The 18885-nt window shown below is 47.0% G+C and overlaps 1 long non-coding RNA gene across 2 annotated transcripts; it reads left to right on the forward strand.

Annotated features, from left to right (window-relative positions):
* Nucleotides 1–3881: 3881 nt before the first annotated feature.
* Nucleotides 3882–18658, forward strand: LOC126504077 (uncharacterized). Of its 2 annotated transcripts, XR_007592490.1 has the most exons (7): nt 3882–3950; nt 10637–10755; nt 11015–11166; nt 12785–12938; nt 13058–13621; nt 14544–14637; nt 15864–18658. It is a non-coding gene; the product is annotated as an uncharacterized lncRNA (long non-coding RNA). The 2 variants fall into 2 exon arrangements; XR_007592489.1 differs by having other exon boundaries at nt 12785–13621.
* Nucleotides 18659–18885: the final 227 nt, after the last annotated feature.

Raw genomic sequence — 18885 nt, forward strand, 5'->3', positions numbered from 1 at the left:
TCACTGACTTGGAGTGTGTGGTGGAGGAAGAACGCTCAGGTTGCACATGGGAGGGGGTGGATACAGGAGGTCAGAGGAGGGAGATATGCAGCTAGGGAAGGTCTCTCCTGGCTGTCTCAGGAGTGAGTCCCTAGATTGGTTTAAGAAAGAAAGAAACAAAGGGTATAAGTAATGTCAACATGTATCATGAGGACTAAGGGTTATATGGCCAAGGTGTGGGGTGTGCTGAGCATTTTTTGATGTGGTCTTTCATGGCTGGACACACTCTGGCTCTGAAGTCCCCGACAGGGAGCCTGGCCTAGGAGAAACAGAGGGTTCTAGGAAGGGAATACCTTTCTTCCAGTCTGTCTCAGACGTGTGGATCTCTGGAATTCTGCAAGCCCGTGTCCCTCCAGTTGAGGCCTTCTCAGGTGGGGAGGCAGACCTTCAGCTAGCTTTCCTCTCTGTGCTCTCAGAGAAATCTTCAGGTCTGGCGCAGGAAGAAGAAATTGGCATGATTGTGACTGGGATCTTGAGCAGGGTGAACAAGCCCCCTCTGTGATATGTATATGAGAGGAACCACTTTTTAGGTTGCTGTCCCTGTTCTGGAAGGCTCTGGCACCTTGAGAAGTTAGAAGGCCCCATTACCTTGCTTGTTCCTTGCTATGGATCTGAACACTGGCTGGGCCCAGTTAAGACTCAGAGATCAAGAAAAGTGCCCCAAGAGGCAGGGTCAGGGTGCAGTGATGTGATCTCTAGTGTTCATTTGGAACCAGGGATTACCTAGGAGTGGGGGCAGTTCTCATAATTGACCCTTCTCTCCTGTGCTCTGATTTCTGAGGAAGCTCTACAGTTTCTACTGCAGGAGGTGGGTGGGGAGGGAAGGGGAAGCACACTACACAGGAAGGTTTAGGATTTGGATGCAGATAAAGGTGTGGGGTTGAATTCAACTGTTGGAGGGTGTGGGTTGAGATACGTTTAGGGGATTGAGACTGTGAAGGGTGGATCTGAAGTTGGGGTGACATTTGGGGCGGAAGTCAATGGAAGAGTCGGTGTTGAGGACGAATAACACAAATGGCTGCGTCTTAGCACAGACTCAAGGAAAGCCTGTGGTATGCCGGAGGGTCCCGCCTCCGGAGTGGGTGCTCTTGTCTGCCGAAGCCTGGCACTTTCCCCAGGATGACCCTCCTACCTATTTGGTGAGCACAAGATGAAGGCCTCCCTTGAGCAGAGTAGAGCTGGGAATGTGCGTTAGATCAAGATTTGCGGGGTTATTAGGAACTCGCCGCGCAGAGTGCTTGAATTTTAGGGAAATTCCAGTCCTCCCGCACCTAGCCTGCCTTCCTCCCACCTTCAGCTGATCCGATCTCCGGCCCACTCCGTTGTCTGGCCTCTGACTTTAGGACTTTGTGTTCCCAGCTCCCTTCATGTCACAAGGAGCAGCTGTGAGGAAATCTTGGCCTGGCCTGGGTGGCCCTCTCATCCCCACCCCCCTTCTCCTCCCGTCTTGTCTCCTGGGGGAGGGTAGGACACAAAAGCCGGATCTCTCCTCTTTGCAGCCTCTCCCCCTTCTCCCCCAGTTCCCTCCAGGGCTGAAGGAGGCCAAAGAAAACAGAGCGCTTCTCCGGCTCCCCCTCTCTCTGCCTCTCCCTCACTTCCTGCTCCGGGAAGATGGTTTACTCGCCCCCCCTCCCCCCTCCCCCGCCCTGGCAGAACCTGGCCTTGGTGTCAAGTTTCTGTAGAGCTCCCAGAGTCAAAAGATTGGACTCTAACTGGACTCTTTTATCTCTCTCCATTTCACCATTTTCATGTCTTCCCCACCCCCGATGGAAAACTATAGATCGCAGTTGCCCTCTCTGTGTCGAAATTCGGATCTTCAGAGGGTAGGAAAGTCCAGCGGAAGGCGTGTTCTTTGGGGATGAAGGGCGGATGGGAAGAAGGTGAGGTAGAGTCAGGTGGCTCCTGGAAGGAAGGGCTCTCTGTACCGCGGGTAAGAAGGAATTCTGTGCACACAGGAACGAAATACTGTCCCTTTTGGCGCTTGAGACCCCAGTTCAATGCAGCTCCTGCTTGTAGCACAGAAGGGTGCCTGGAGCTTAGCGACACTGGCTGGCCAAGGGCAGACTTGAAAGACTGTAAAACAGTGAGGCCAGAGGACCAAATGGTCCCAAGTCTATTTGGGACCAACCGGGAGAGTCTCTTTTAGAAACTTCTTGGGTTTTAGATCCCTGTTCAGTCCAGTTCCAGGTTTAACCACCTCCCCCCTCCAAATTCCATGAGAGGATTCTAAGACAGTTTTCTTTGCCTTGGAAAGACCTTTGTTGAAGAACCTTTGAATTCCTGAGGAGACCTGATGTCTCTGAAAGCCTGGACCTCTCTATACACTTATTGTTAAATGTAAATAATAAATAAATGCATACATAAATAGACAAAAAGAGGAGGAAGAGAAGGGAGAATCCAGAGGAGCCAGAAGGGAAGACTGCTTACAGAAATTATTATTAATACTGCCCTAGTTATCATCACCTGCCTGAGCCTGCAGAGCGTCTTACAGAGCTGAAAGGCGGGGGCGAAGGGATCACGTCCCCTCGGACGGGCCAATAGCAGTTCTGGGTTTGCAGATGTACACTTGTTTAGAATCTACTCTGTGCTGCTGGTGGCTCACACCTTTAATACCAGTACTTGGGAGGCAGAGGCAGGTGGATCTCAGTGAGTTCGAGGCCAGCCTAGTCTACAATGCGAGTTCTGGGACAGTTAGGACTGTTATGCAGAGAAACCCTTATCTCAAAACAAAACAAAATAAAACAAAGCAAAGCAAAAAAGAAGAAAAATGAAAAAAGAAAAAGAATTTGTAAATCTCTAGTGGGGCTGGAGAGATGGCCCTGGTTAAGAGCATTGGCTGCTCTTCCAGAGGACCCAGATTCAACTCCCAGCACCCACATAGCAAGCTCACAACTGTAATTCAAGTTCCAGTGGATCTGACTCCCTCACACAGACATATATGCAGGCCAGATACCAACACATGTAAGAATTAAATAACTAACTAAATAAAAAATACTTTAAAAATAATCTACTCTGGCCCAGTGCTTTGCTGAGCACAGAGGATAAGATAATGGATAAGAACAATAGAGATAGTTTGAAGCCTGGTCTTGGGGATGGAGCCAAATTATCAATGGGGAAAGCCCAGTGCCTCATCTCAAATGCCTAGAGTAGAAGTTCATCCAGGTACGGTGTTAGTAACACAGCTGGGTTAGTGAGGTCTTAGGCTGAGGGGTCCAGAGCAGGTTCCCAGGCAGAAGGAAGCCTTGAGCCATGGCAACATGGTGAAAGTCGTATTTTATTGGCAAGAGCTCCTCTAGTTTTTGAGTGGAGGACTAAGAGCGTGAACAGGGATTTGTAGAACATGTAGTTTTCATTTGGAAAATTCCAGAAGAGCAACTTGTTTGCCGCTGCTAGAATTCGCCACGGAAAGTCTTCTGAGTCACTCTTGGGACTCATTCTCCTCTTTTCTCTAGAGTCTTCAGTTAATTTCTTTCTCTCCTCTCTCTCTTTTTTTTATCTTTCCTATTTATTTATTTTCGAGACAGTGTTTTTCTGTGTAACACTCCTGGCTGTCCTGGAACTCTCCCTGTAGACCAGGCTGGACTCGAACTCACTGAGATCCTCCTGCCTCTGCCTTCCAAGTGCTGGGATTAATGGCGTGCGCCACCACTGCCCGGCAGTTAATCTCGGATCTTCTTGCCTCTCCCTGTTCAAGCCGTCTCTCCCTCCATAGCTCTGTCTTCCATTTTTCAACTTGCGTTTCTCTGTAGCACTTACTGCCATGAAGATTTCATCCTAATTTTTGTTCCCCTTCTCTCTGATCGTGAGACTGTCAGCAGCTCCATGAAGACCAGGACTTCTGTGTGCTTTATCCATCACTATGGCCCTTGTGCCTCAATGACCTGAACGGCCCGGCACAGAGTGGAGGTTTGGTGAGTGCTTTATCCATGTTGGAAACACGCCTGCAGAACTCTAAAACGTACCAAAGATGGTGGTTCTGAGAGACAACCAATGACTTTCAGATGCTAATTCACAGACTAGCAGCATTAGGGTCATTTTGGGGTACTTAATAAAGTAGTCTTTGGAATTCCTCTTCAACCCAGTGAATTAAAACCTCTATACAAGGATTCTGAATTTGACAAAGATGCCTGTTGATTCAGTGTGCGACAAGGTCAGAAGCCATAACTAGAAAATCTGGAGAACAGAACATGTCTTTCCTCAATGATAATCAGTAAGAGACTAGAGAATTCTATTAAGGTGGAGGGAGACCTACCCAGGCGCAGAAACCAAGGTGGCTTGGACTAGTATTGAGACAGTAAAGACAGGAAGAAACGAATGGATTCAGGGGATGCTCAGGAGCTCAGATCTTAATGATACAGTCCATACATCAAGGAAGGACAGAAGGTATTGAGAAAAACACCTGGGTCCCAGGCTCGTCCAGATGCAAGGGGCGGGGGTGGAGACATCATCATTCAGATGAGGTTAGCACAGAGGGTGTTTGGGGCATAAGATTGGGAGCTTAGACCTATTGAGCACAGGGTACTTCTGGAAATTGAAAGAGAAAAAGTGAAGCCATCAGTCATATACCCAGGCCAGGAGATTTCCAAAGCCATCCTGGTCAGAATGGAAATAGTTGATTTGCAACTAAGCCAGGAGACTGGCATCAAAGGAGACAACAGAGGAAAAAAAAATGTGAACATATAGTCCCAATAGTGAGAAACAAAGTTATAGGAGTTGAAATAAAAGTGCATGTTCTCTAAAGGAACACAAAATAAAAGGGCATGATCTGTGCGGCCAGATTGCGTGTGTAGCTCTCGCCGAAAGCGCCTGCTGACACAAATAGGAAATGATAGGCTGTGACTCACAGGGAAGGTAATTCAATTTGTGCACTTGCCTCTGACCATGGGCGCCTTAGCTGAGCTCGGAGAGCACTTCTAATTGAGTCAACGCCATACTGGGTGGGGATGCAGGGGAGATACGACGCCTGCAAGCACCAGGGGAAGACACTGCACTTTAAACAGAAAGAAAGAAATGGGTCGAGAAGAACAGGGGCGGGGATTGTAGGCTGTGAGATGCAGGACTAGCTTGACGGCCAGGGAGGGTTCATTGCTCTGGGGTGAGGGAGTGTCTTCCTTCTCAAGGGTCATTTGTTTAGATTTTGCTTACCAAGAAGAATTCAATAGTAGAGAATGTTTTCTAAGCACTGAGCAGTAACTGAGAGCATTTTGCTAAGTCCTTACCATGCATTATCTCATTTAACCAGCACAAAAATCAATGGCACAGATTACTTTATGGCTTGGGCTGCACAGATGACAGAACAGGGGCAGAGAGTGATGAGTTACTGTGCCTATGATCGCACAGATAATTGAGAAGGTTGAGTATCAAACAGACTGGCTTCCAGGCTCCCTCTCCAGAATGTCTGTATTTGCATACTAGGTGGTTGTTTCCTTTGGGGACTTCAGTAAGAGATGGAGGGATCGATCCCACGTTACTTTAATTTGTTGGAACTCCTGCTTCCATAGCTGCTTCTGTGAAAATTTGCGGTCCATGTCTCTTGCCAAGAGTGTTGGAGGCATGTCCAAGAGCTGGGGATGTAGTGCAGTTCACAGAGCTCTCGGCAAGCACACATGAAACCCCGTATAAACTGGGTGGTGCTCAGGTCTATAATTTTAGCTCTCGGGATATGAAGGCTGGGGTATCAGATGATGAGGTCATTTTCAGTCATATAGAGAGTTTAGGACCTTGTCTCAAACAAAGACTATCCAATCTGTTATGAAAGGGTAGACCAGTGATTCTCAACCTGTGGGTTTAAACCCCTTTGGGGGTTGGATGACCCTTTCATAAGGGTTACATATCAGATATTTATATTATGATTCACAACAGTAGCAAAATTACAGTTATGAAATAGCAATAAAACTTATGGTTGGGGTCACCACAACATGAGGAACTGTATTAAAGGGTCACAGCGTTAGAAAGGTTGAGAACACTGGAATAGATTCTATGTGACTGCTGCTCTCAGCTCCTAACCTACGGACTGCAGGAAACTCTTTCTGGGGATAGAATGACGCGAAATATCATCTAAGGGGTTTAACCAAAATGTGGACACTGTTTTATTAAAAAATTCTTTTTAGTAAGGTTTTAATGTTGCAATTTTCTTTTCTGTTGGTTGCAAACTCAGGCTGCTTAAATATATGTTTGTGAACACAACTCTGTACTTGTGTTTTAAACATTTTGTGGGGGGAAAATTCGACTCCCAGATGTAAGTAGGACCTGAAATGTGCAAAAGTATAGGGCAAGGTTAGGTCTTTCAATGTAGTCCTTTTGTAGAGAAAAATTTCCAGAAACCTCCTGCCCCACCCACTCCAAAAAGGTTTCACATGGGAGAAAAGTACATGCTTTGCAAATTCTATGTCTTAACTGCCAGCAAATGCCTGTAATTTGGAAGCTGTCGTGGAAGGTATGGTTCTATACTGCCCTGTGCAATAACAAACATATGGGAAAGATTGGTTTTCCAGTTCCCTAGGCTTTATTTATTTATTTTCATTATTTTAAATTATGTATAGGTGTATCTGTCTGCAAGGAGGAGCTGGAGTTAGAGATAGCTGTGAGTTGCCTCCCGTGGATGCTGGAAACGGAACTCAGGTCCTCTGGAAGAGCAGCAAGTGCTCTTAGTCACTGGGCCATCTCCCTGCCTCTCGGTTTCCTAGGTTTTAATGTGGCGTTGGATTGCCCAGGTGACATTGAGAGAAGAGGCACAACAGGTCCTAGTTGGCAAGGTGGCTACGGCTTTAACTCTATTAGTTCTAGATGTTTAAAACTGGAACTAGGTGCAAAGTCATAGGAAGTCGTAGAAAAATATGCACGAGCTCATGCGCTCTTCACCTGGTTGTCGTCTGTCTGAAACACCCCCCCCCCCTCCATGGTCTCAGCTTGGATGTCATTATTAGTGATTAGAGAACATTCAACAGCAGTCCAGGCCCTTTGGTAGGAAGCTTGCAAGAAGACTGTTTTAAATTTCCTCTGGAAGTTCACATTGGAGCAACAATTGGCCGAGGATGTTTTGTTTGCTAACTAAATTGGAAGACTTTTAAACTGCCCTTGGGAGTTTTACATGTGAGACCTTTGATAAGGCAGAAATCTCTGCAGAGTCACAGATCAAGGACTGGCCAAGCTCCTTACCACGGCTTACAAAGTTTGTGTAGTGACAAGGGACCTGCCCCCTTCCCTTCCTCCTCTTCCTTCTCCTTCCCTCTTCCTCCTCTATTCTTCCTCCTCTTCTCCTCCTTCTTTACCTCCCCTTCCTCTCCTCCCTCTCTGCCCCTCCTTTATCTACTCTTATGTTGGCATGCTCCAGCCACCAAGTGAGTTCCCTTTGTTTTTTAGTTCCTTTTTGAATATTAGTCCTCTCCTCTCCTCTCCTCTCCTCTCCTCTCCTCTCCTCTCCTCTCCTCTCCCTCCTCTCCTTCCCTTCCCTCCCCTCCTCTCCCCTCCCTTCCCCTCCACCCCTCCTCTTCTCTCTCTCTCTCCCTTCTCCTGCTTCCCCACCTCTTTCTCTCTGCCTCCCTCTCTCCTCCCCCCTTCCTGTCTTTCTTTTTTTGTGGCATTTAAAACAGGGTTTCTCTATGTCCTGGAACTCACTTTGTAGACCCGGCTGGAACTCACAGAGATCGGCCTGCCTCTGCCTCTTGAGTGCTAAAATTAAAGGCATGTTTCTCATGCGCAAACCCTAGTCTATTTCTTTGGGGACACTGTCCCTTCATTCTTAGCGTGGTGGGATCTTGTAAAATGCCATGTGCTCAGACTCTGCCAGTTATTTTTATCTGAAAGTTGTTTCCATTACTGTCCCTTGTCATAGCACCCGGATCATTTGTCTTCATGGGACCTGTTGTAACTTGTCATACTGTGATGGATCATCTTTACTGTTGTTTTCTTGTTTACTGGCTTTCAGCACAGCTAGACTGACATTTTTGGATGCTTCATAAATGCTTGTTGAGTGACGTTTAGATGGTCAGAAAGTTAGGTGGCAAACTCATTGGTATAGTCATTTTCTACACCCTTCTAATTTTATTTTACTTTTAAAATTTATTATATATGTTTGAGTGTCTTGCCTGTATGTATGTCTGTGTGGCACATGCAGGCTTGGTGTTCACTGAAGCCAGAAGAAAGCATTGGATTCCCTGGAACTGAAGTTCTGGATGGTTGTGAGTCACCATGTGGGTTCTGGGAACCAAAGCTGGATCTTCTGCAAAAGCAGCCAGTGCCCTTAACCACTGAGCCATTTCTCTACTCCCTCAATCCAATTTTCAAAATCCTTTTCTTCAGAAAAATTTCTAGAACTTTCTGAAACTGAGATCTCCACAACACAGTAGATGATGAGAACAATGACCCAAGGTGATATTTGATCAGCTTTAACTATATTTTGAATATAAACGGAACCTCCCTCTTCCCTCTGCTTCTGAGTGGATTCTGCTACGGACCAGTAGCTAGAGAACTTTTCACACGTCTTAACTCATTGAATTAATACAAAATCCCAGGAGATGATCGCTATTGTCCTCATTTTAGTGAACAGCTCAGAGCAGTGGCCCGAGCAGAGATAAAGTAGCTGTGATACCCATCATCTTCCTCCTCGCAAGAATCCCACAAGAGCAGCTCTTCCCACACGTGGTCCCAGGGAAACCTGTGAGCATTGCGCTTAGTGTTCTCAATGCGTCTTTAATATGACTGAAAGGTGTCAGCCCCAGCAGCGAAGGGTTAGCTTAATAAAAGAAAGAGAAGGAAGAGGAAGAATGGGGCAACTATTGCAGCTCTGGTGATACTTTGGGGTCAAATGAGGCCCCAGGCATTTTCTGTAACATAAGTGCTTTCATTATGGTAACTGAGAAATTCGGGGTAAGGGAAATTACTAATTTACCATGGTTTTGCATGTCGCTCACCCTCTCCTCCTTTTGTGACTGCGAAAGAAAGGAAAATGTTTTCAGCTGCTCAAGTCACTTATATTCGTGTCTCCAGTTTTGGGAGAGAGAAGGAAATGACAAGCATTCGTTAGAAGAAACTGTTTTCCCACCTCCTCACGACGAGGAAGGTCTTGTGGAGCCTGTGCTGTGCTGCGCTCTGGGGTCCCGTGTTCTCATGATTTGCTAGCAGGACAGGGCAGACCGCTGCTTGAAATCGTGACTGGTCCTAAGAAGGATTTAGTGGGGACTGTTGGATCTGAATCTCCGTGTTCCCATTTCCCCCGTGTGAAAAGGTAGCTTTGGAAATGGATACATTCATAGAGGTAAAACCCTAGGAAGGGGTAAGTGCCCCAATAAATAGGACCTCAGTGAGCCGCTGTGCCCCTTTATCGTGGAAGTATGTAGGCAGACAGCCTTTCCTAAGAGCCAGAGTCATATCATACACCAAGCCCAACAATGTTTCAAAAAATTAAATTATTATTATTATTATAGACAGGCTGTCCTGAAACTCGCAAAGTAGACCGGGCTGTCCGCAACTCACAGATCCACCTGCCTTTGCCTTCCTGAGTGGTGAGATTAAGGGTAGGTGCCACTATGCCTGGCCCCTGCTAATGTCTGGATCTTGAACATCTCAGTCTCTAGAACTCTGAAGCTTAAATTTATGTTAAGTTTGTGGCATTTGGTGGCAGTAACTCAAACAGAGTAGGAAAGATGTTGTAGAGTTCCCCATGTATTTGTTCAAAGTGACTTCTTCCTCAAACAGGCATGATTACCACATTATTTATTCTTTTGCAATTGCACACACATCTTTTGTTTTCTTTCTTTCTTTCTTTCTTTCTTTCTTTCTTTCTTTCATTCTTTCTTCTTTTTTTCCTCTTTTTAGGTTTAGGCTGGCCTGAGTTCCCTGTGTAGCAGAGGATGAAGTTTAATATCTGATTTTCCTGCCTCATCTTCCCTTGTGCCACCATACCCATCTATATAGTGCTGGGGACCAACCCTAAGGCTTCCAGCACACCAGTCAAGCATTCTTTCAACAGATCTATATCTCTATCTCCAAAGTGACTCTTACAAAAATGTACTTTATGTTATGTACATGCGTGTGTATGTGCATAAGTGTATGCATGGGTACCAGATCCTTTGTAACTGGACTTGACAGGTGGTTGTGAGCCACTATGTAGGTGCTAGGAATCCAACCTTGGTCCTCTGCAAGAGCAGCCAGGACTCTCAACCTCTGAGCCATCCCTCCTATACCCTCCACAGTGACTTTTTAAGGTCCTGTCTCTCTAGGACTTCTACCTGAGGCAATATATTATATTGATTGAATGTAGAGCTTTATCTTAAGAAAAAAGAAGTCTTTGCCTTTGTTGAAAATATCCATTTACAATGAATCATAATCTGAAGTTCAAAGAGACCTTTGGAGATCTTGTTCTTTAGCTATTCAAAATCACAAAGGCTTAAAAACCCAGCTGTTATTGGAAGGTACGTACAAACCCAGATTAGTAACCCGTAGTGGGTTCACACAAAGGAATGCTATTCAGAAACTGGTGAACGCTGCTGTTTACCTGGGAAGGTCTGGGTGATTGATTCTATCTGTAATGTAATTAGGAACAAACAAACAAAAGTTAGACACAAGCGCATGTAACTTGATTCTTGTTTACATACAGTTTTAAAACAGGTAAGAGTGATCATCGGTATTGGAAGTTAGCCCTTTGTGAGGTGATGCAGCGGAGAGACTTCTGGAATTCTGGGACTATTGTCTTCTTTGAACAGAACACACTACAGGGTACGTTTGATTGTAAAAAATCATATGCAACAAATTGGGCACTTTCAGTATGTTAATTACACCACCAAAAGCACTAGAAAAAAGTAGGTTCGAGGGTTTGAGGGAGAGACTGGGTTGCTGGCAGGCATCCCAGCATCCTTCACTCCAGACATGATGGCAACCTCCATTCTATTCTGTCTCTCCCTGGGTGGTGGATGGTGGGAATGAGGGGTAGGCTCCAGGGAGACACGGTGGTCTCTAATTATACTTTTTCTTTTAGAAAATGAAACCCCCCAAAAAGGACTTTAAATGATAGTCTATGAAAGAACCTCCTCGATGTCATTTACTGACGAATTCCTCCAGCAGAGTGAACAACCCTCCACCCAGGACAACACCGTCCTGCCTGCCAGGCCTGGGTAGTGGCACCCAGAGGTTTGGATCACCACAGCCCTGCTTCTCTCCTTTCCTGAAACCTTTGACAGGGTCCTTTCTCTGAGTCTCAATCTCTATCTCATCAGAATAAAGCCTGAGACTAGGTGAGGCTCCCCAGAGACCCGTGTCTGGTACCCGGCCTGCATGCACACATGGCAGGCACTGAAGGAGCTGTACTCCTAATATCTCTAATTTTCGTTCTGCACCATGAGTGATATTTTAATCTTGAGAATGAGAACGCCAAACAAACAAACAACAACAACAAAAATTAAAGCAAGATCTCTCTCTGTCTCTCTCTCTCTGTCTCTCTCTGTCTCTCTCTCTGTCTCTCTGTCTCTGTCTCTGTCTCTGTCTCTGTCTCTGTCTCTCTCTCTCTCTCTCACACACACACACACACACACACCTATTGAGTGACAGGGTAAGCCTTGAATTCTGACCATTGATCTTGACCCCAAGTGCTCCATCTCTTAGATATTCTGCCTTGGATAATGCAGGCTGTTTTGCTGCTGTGGTTCCTGGGAATTAGGGACAGGATAGTTGAGGAGGAGTCTTTTCTAGATCCATCGTTGTTGTGATTTTGAGGTTCTCCTGACTGTAGTTCCTGGGAGACAACCTTTCTTCCCTCTCTCCTGCATCTCTAAACTGAAGTCTCATCCCATACTCCACTCCCTGGCCCCCTTAGAAGTGTGACCATATCATAATGTAAAATTTTAAAAAGTCCAAAGTCTTTTCTCAGACTCCAGGCAATCTCTTAATTGAAAACCTATGTAAAATCAAAAGCAAATTACGTACTTCCAACCCACAATGGACACAATACACATTATCATTCCAAAGGGGAGGAATGGGGTCATAGTGAGGAAATATTGGTTCAAAGCAAGATTGAAACCTGGTAGGACAAGCCCCAAATTCTACAATTCCACGAACAATGTCTATAGGCTTAGATGGCTCTACACTTCCAGCTTTATTGCCTGAAACACAGACCTCGCTCTTGGGCTGATCCTGCCTCCTGTGTGAAGCTTTCCTTGGCAGAGATCTCACTGCTGTGGCATCTCCCCCATCTTGGGAGCACCAATGCAACCAGGCTTCTCTTCCATAGCTTTACATAAGGGCCTCTCAGGGATTCCATGCAGGACGTCCCTGAGGCATGGTACCTGGCCTCAGCAGTGACCTCTTCACTTGGGCATCTCTGCCTCTGGATGACACTTCCAAGTTCAGATGCTGGGCTGGGCTGGACCGTGGCTGCTCGAGCCTCACTACAGCAGCTTGGGTCTGTTGTTGCTTTGTAAGCTTTCTCCTTTCCCACTTTTGAAGTTTAGTCTTGTCCCTAGGGCACACTTCACTTTATTCCCCTGCAGTTCAGGTTAATGGCACCAATTACTGGTGCTTGTCCTTAGGAACTATAGCCTCTCTTGCAACACATGCCTGGACTGTAACATCAAGCTCGCCCGCGTCCTCTTCCTCCACAGTTCTTTTAGCTCTGTCTGTTCCTTTCGTTATAGACCTACGCAAAATGGTTACTAACAACCATGTCACAGAGTTAATATTAAGCTGTTTTGAAATCTTTTCCTCCAAAGAGTGTAATCTGTTACTTTTTTTTGCTTTGTTTTGTTTGAGACAGGGTTTCTCTGGGTAGCTCTGGCTGTCCTGGAACTTTCTGCAGACCAGGCTGGCCTTGAACTCAGAGCTCTACCCGACTTTGCCTCCTGAGTGCTGGGATGAAAGACATGCACCATCACCTCCTTGGAAGTCTGTTACTTTTAAATTTTTCTCTGGTAAGTTTTTAGGACAAGGGCAGAAAGCAGTCACATTATTTGCCAAAATACCACTCAAGCAAGCTCTCTGGCTCTGTTGCTAACACTGTTTCCCTCTGGTGCCTTTTGAACCTCCACAGTCTGTAAATCTCTCAGCACCGCTGTCTTCCTGCTTCCATCTCCGAGGGCTCAGTACGTCCTGCTGACAGCATTCAGCAGATTTTCTAGTTCAAAGTTGCAAAGTCTTCCACATTCTTCCAAAAATCAGCATCGTCAGGTCTGGCCCAGTACTAGCCGACGCCCTGCACCAACTTCTTAGTTACTTTCCCCACTGCAGTGACAAAACACGATGGTCAGAGCAGCTCACAGAAGGATGGACTTATGTGGGGCTGATAATTCCAGAGGGTTTGAGAGTATTCCATGAGATGAGCTGTGGTGGCGCACACCTTTAATCCCAGCACTTGGGAGGCAGAGGCAGGTGGATCTCTGTGAGTTTGAGGCCAGCCTGGTCTACAGAGTGAGTTCCAGGACAACCAGAGCTGTTACACGAGAAACTCTGTCTCAAAAAACCAAGCAAGGCCAAACCAAACCAAAAGCAAAACCAAAACCGAAAGAAAATCCCTCAAAACAAGAGTCCATTATGACAGCAAGTCTCGGGAGTTGTGGCTGGAACAGAAGCTGAGAACTCACACCTTGAACTACAGGTAGGAGGCAGAGTGAAAACTGGGAAGGGTGAGTGGTTTTGAGACCTCCACCCCTCCTAAGCCTACGCAAACAGTGCCGCCCACTGTGTTGTGTACATCTGAACCTGTGGGGGACAGTCTCCCTCACATCACCACAGAGCCCTTGTGAGTATGAGATCTCATGTTTGCCCGTTGAATCTCACCCTAGCTTATGCTAAATGGAGGGCTGAGATTTGTGGCCATGGATCCTAGTTCAGACCCCAGCAGCCACACCTGTCCGATTCCTTTAAGGGATTAGATTGGCGGTGAAGTCAGGGGTGGTGTTCAGGAGGCAAGAGGAGTGGCTGTGGGGGCCTGGGGTCCGGCAATCCCAGCCATCTCAGATGGTGGAGCTGGATGAGGTGCTGGATCTGATGGTTCAGTTTAATGGCAAGGTTTGTGGGGTACTTGAGGTGGCGAAGAGATGCCTGGGGAAGCCCAGAAGGCCAGTGATTGGGCTGAGGGATTCTTGGAATCTGGGCTTTGAGAGGGAGCTATAGCCACAGACTAGAACTTTAACATGTATAGACTCAGCCTGAATAGCTGGTGGCTTCCTGTGCTCTGGAGAGGAGATCCTAGTATTTGAGGAACCTGTGAAGCCCTGCTAGCCCAGAAACTTCCCAGGTCCTTTGCTCACTAGTGAAGTTGATGGCTACGCTTTCTCTTCTTCAGTAAGGACATTTACTTGCTATGGGTCCCAGTTAAATCTTCCTCTGGGGGAGGCATCGCTCTCATTGCTCCCCCTTTCATGTCCTTCTTCAGACCCTCTTTTAGTCTAGACTCATCAGAATGAACACAGGATTTTGCATTAGAGACAGCTGGGCAGCAATTCTGGCTTAGCATTGCTGTGTGACCAGAGACAAGTTACTTATTCTCTGAAACTTTTTATCCCCACTTATAAAAGGAAATAATAAAAAGTACCCGACTCATAAACTGGATCTGAGGGCTAATGAAATACTACAGCCCAAGTACCTGCCGTCGAGGAAATGCTAAATAAGGTAAGTGGGAGTAGAGTAGTAAGAGTAAGACGGAAGGAAATAAGCGATGTGAGCGGAAAGTGTGCTGCTATATGGGATTAAAATTTCTGTTCTGAAGTGTGGGTGTGAGAGTCAAAATGAGCCTGTATCTGAGGTACCACCGCCGTCACACTTGATCCTATTCCTGCTCCCTGTGCCCTTCCCCCTGCTGAATCTGCCCCAGAGCTCTGGCTGGGTCCTGTCCCCGGCTGTCATCTCTAGAGGACCTTGCTGTCCTGACTGGAGGACCGGCTACCCATCTTTCCATTTTACAGCAGAAACTCAGGCGGGGAGCGAGCCCTGTCCCTTTGCCCCCTGGCTATCGAGTGCCCCTGAAATGCCCTCCGCCATCCCCACATGGGCAGCAGCCTCCCAGTGCAGCCCGTCGGCCTCATCCGATGTTGTTTATGTAATCCTTCCCTGAAGTAACAAGGTGTTTACTGTTGCGCAAACACATTTTGGTTTAACGGCTGACAGTAAAACTGTCTGATAAAGTTTGATTTAGCGAAAGAAAGCAAAATAAATCTGGGGACACAGAGAGCTGCGGGGAAGAGGGGCTGCTGGGTCTTTATACTAGGTGCAGGAGAACCTTGGCCAGGAGCTGATCTATATTAGCCTGGCTTTCTTTCTGCCCCTCTTCTAAAAGTGCCTCAATAGTCCCCCTTTCCAGAAGTTCACTGACATCCTGATCAATCATGAGCTCGGGATCTTTGGAATTCCCTTGCTGTGGTACCGGCTGGCTCTCTCCCTCCTCTGCTCTTGTGAATGGCTCTGTCTTCCACCATCCAGTGCGGTTTGCTGCTAGCTGCAAAGCCTTCCCTAACTGCTCCGGCACAGACAAAGGTAGCAGTGTGGCATGAAGATCCCCGAGCCAGCAGCCCTGGGAACTGGTTCCAGCTCTGTCATGTATGCCTAGGGAAGGCCTAGGGCAAGTCACCTTCCTTTTAGAGAAGCCAGTGCCCTTTGCCTCAGAGAGCTGTGAAGCCAATAAACCCTGCAGCAGAACCTGTTTCTTAATTAGTCCCTTGCTACATTTGGGACACCCCTGCCTTGCCAACCCTGAAGTATCTATCACGGGACATGCTGGTTGTGCTTCTTGAAGTATTCGGCTTGCTAAGTAAAGCAGGGCAAACATTTGCTCTTGCCTGGGTCTTCGATGTTTCAGGTCAGTTAAGGGGTCTTTTCTCTTCTGCTTTAAATCTGATCAGTAAACGAGAGAATCCAGGAGTCTCCAAAGCTTATGAAGAGTTCCATGACTTCCAAATAACCAGAAAAACATTTAAGAAAATAAATTCACAGCCGCTGGACTGGGTGCCAATGACACCAAGTGCGGGCTGGAATGTGGTGGCATAAAAGTCTTGCACATTGCTTCAGGGAGCATCCTCGTGAGTAGAGGAAGAAGGAACCATGGGATTAGGATTGTACCTGTGAGACGGTTTCCACCTCGCATGAGCCTGGGAAGGGATATGGCCTGGCTTCGGCAGCAGAGGCTCATGTTGGTGTTGATTCAAGGGTGGGAACACCCAAGTGCCATCCTGGAGTATAAAAGGGGAAGATGTGGCTGCCTACCATGCTTGCAACAGTTGGAGGCAGGAGATTGTATAGAACTGTGGCAATAGGTCTGGATCTTTGAAACAGTGCTCAGACTCAAAGGGAAGAAAAATAAGAAGGAGATATACCACGTGGCATTGTTTATATCAATCAAAAATTCGATTTTTTTCCAAAACTACACACAAAAAGGATGCATGTCAAACCTATTGGATAGCCGTGGATGGAGGATAGGGCTGAGGTTTGAGGACTGAAGGGAAAATTTCAAAGCTCCATCAGACTTAGTAGCCTTTTTCACCCATGACCCCATCCTCACTATCCTTCTTCCTTGAGCTTGACCGTGCCTGGCTGCCATCAGTTAGAATGTACGAGTAACTGGGAAGCGTGGAGACCCGGAGAGCTTGAGGGGACCACACCCTATTAGTCATGGCATCTGGATGCTGCTCAGCAAAAGTCTTTTGAATGAACTGAAGAAATTCTTGTTCTTCCATCTCCAGAAAATGTCTCTACTTCCCTGATCTTGGATTCCTACAGCTGTCAAGACAGAGATGATAATTGCAATTCTTTTCCAGGGTCATTGAGGATGAGCTGGTACAACAGGCGTCTGGTTCAGTAGAGAAAGGACAGAACAGAAGAAGGCAGTAGCTCAAGTCCCAGCCAGGGCTGCTTGTGTTAGTTGCAGTCTTTGAATAGTGGACCAGTTACTTCATGTCTAATTTCCATCTGTAAAATGACCCTATGCTAACGGTGTAGAACCGAGGGTTAACGACAGCGCCCATAGAGCACTTGCTATCTAATAGTGGATGCTCAGGAAGCGGGATATCTCTATCTCCATTCCCTAAATTATTTGATGAACATTGGTGACTACTATTGCAGTCTGAATGTCTTGGCTCCCCTTCCCCAGACTCATACACTGGAATCCTAACCCCCTAAGGCCATGCTGTTGGGAGGGAGGTGATGACATCATGAGGTGGTTCCCTCATGCCCTGATTGATGCTCACCTAGAAGAGGCCCCAGGGAACCACTATGTGTCTTTCGTTATGTTAAGACACGGATAAAATGCCCCTCTAGGAAGCAGAGGGTGCACCCATACCAGATACCAAATCGGCTGGTGCCTTGACCTTGAACTTTCCGGTACACAAGGACTACGAGAAATAAATCATAGTGGCGTCTAAGCCACCAAGCTACAGAACTTTGTCCTAGCATTTCAGAACAACTACGACAAGGGTTGGTGTTGTGCCCGACAGAGGAAGAGGACTGAAGATCTATGTTATTTATGGCTGTCAAACAATTTGCTCCTGAATTCCGCAGTCAACACAGCAACCTGATCATCTCAGCGTTCCTGTGGGTCAAGATCCAGGCGCCGATTTGAGAAGGCAGCTCCCGAGGCATGGCCTGGGGCTGTATTCATGGTATGGTTTGGATTGGAAAAGGAGATGGAGGCCACCCCAGTGGCATCTCCTCTTTGCCTTGGGGGCCTATTGTGCTTCAGTTCCTCCTGTGGCAGCTGTCTCCCTTCGGAGCCAGAACACATGCCCGGTCCTGGTGACACGATGTCAGAAAGGGACATCAGCCCTGCTTCATTTTATTCGCTCGAAATGAGTCACTAAATCCAGTCCTGGCCAAGGGACAAGAAATGACACATGGACATGGGGGAGTCAGCAGGGAGGTCAGATGGATCAAGTCCGTCCTCGTAGGGGTTCTCATTTTCAGGTGCGGTAAAGTTTCCTAGGACTGGAGGCAGCTGAGGAATGCATTCTTGCATACAGCAGAGCCACTGGGCTTCATGGTGGGAGCAACATCCATCTGTGCTTTCTATAAGGACGACACATTGAGTAACTCGGAACTATTTATTTATCCATAGAGCGACGTGGGCCGAGCCATCCTGGCTAATTAGACCCTCGGGCTGCTCATGCTTGGGCTGTTTCAACTTTCTGGGAAAAGGCCTTTCTTTATGTGGATGTGTGTGTCTATATTAGTCCATGTAAAGCCTGTGTGTGCGTGTGTGCATGTGTGTGCATGTGTGCCTGTGTGCAAGTGTGTGTGTGCATGTGTACATGTGTGTATGTGTGTGTACCTGTGTGCATGTGTGCATGTGTGTGTACCTATGTGCCTGTGTGCGTGTGTGTTTACCTGTGTGTATGTGTGCATGTATACATGTGTGCATGTGTGTATGCCTGTGTGCATGTGTGCATGTGTACCTGTGTGCATGTGTGTGTGTGTGTGTGTGTTTCTATCTTCTCTGCCTCTTGGATCCTGCCCCTCCCTGGGCCTACAGACCCCTGACTTCACCTTTCCTCTGTCCCCCATGCCCTTTGTCGGGAGGTCATGTGTGAGGAAACAAGCCCCACATGGTTCTAATCATTTTGCTTTAAAAGCTGAGCTGCTCTCTGCTTTGATCCGGGTTGAGCTGCTGGAGGAAGGGCTGGGGGCCAGGCTGGCCTGTCCATGGAGCCCTCTGCACACAGCTCCCACATCAGACCGCAGCCATAAAGTGGAGCACAGCTCATTAATTCTCCCTCTTAACCAGGGCACCTGACAAGAAGTGACTTTGAAAACCCGGAGGACGGATGGGTGGGCGGGTGGGCGGCTCTTGGTCTCGGGGAGAAACATCTGTTTCCAGGTCCCTGGCTGTTAAATTGACATCTTTTTATTTGAAAAATTTCTTTTATTTCCCAACTT

The sequence above is a fragment of the Alexandromys fortis genome, unplaced genomic scaffold (assembly GCF_014885135.2).
Source record: "Alexandromys fortis isolate MF-2015 unplaced genomic scaffold, M_Fortis_MF-2015_v1.1 scaffold_42, whole genome shotgun sequence".
Lineage (NCBI taxonomy): Eukaryota > Metazoa > Chordata > Mammalia > Rodentia > Cricetidae > Alexandromys > Alexandromys fortis.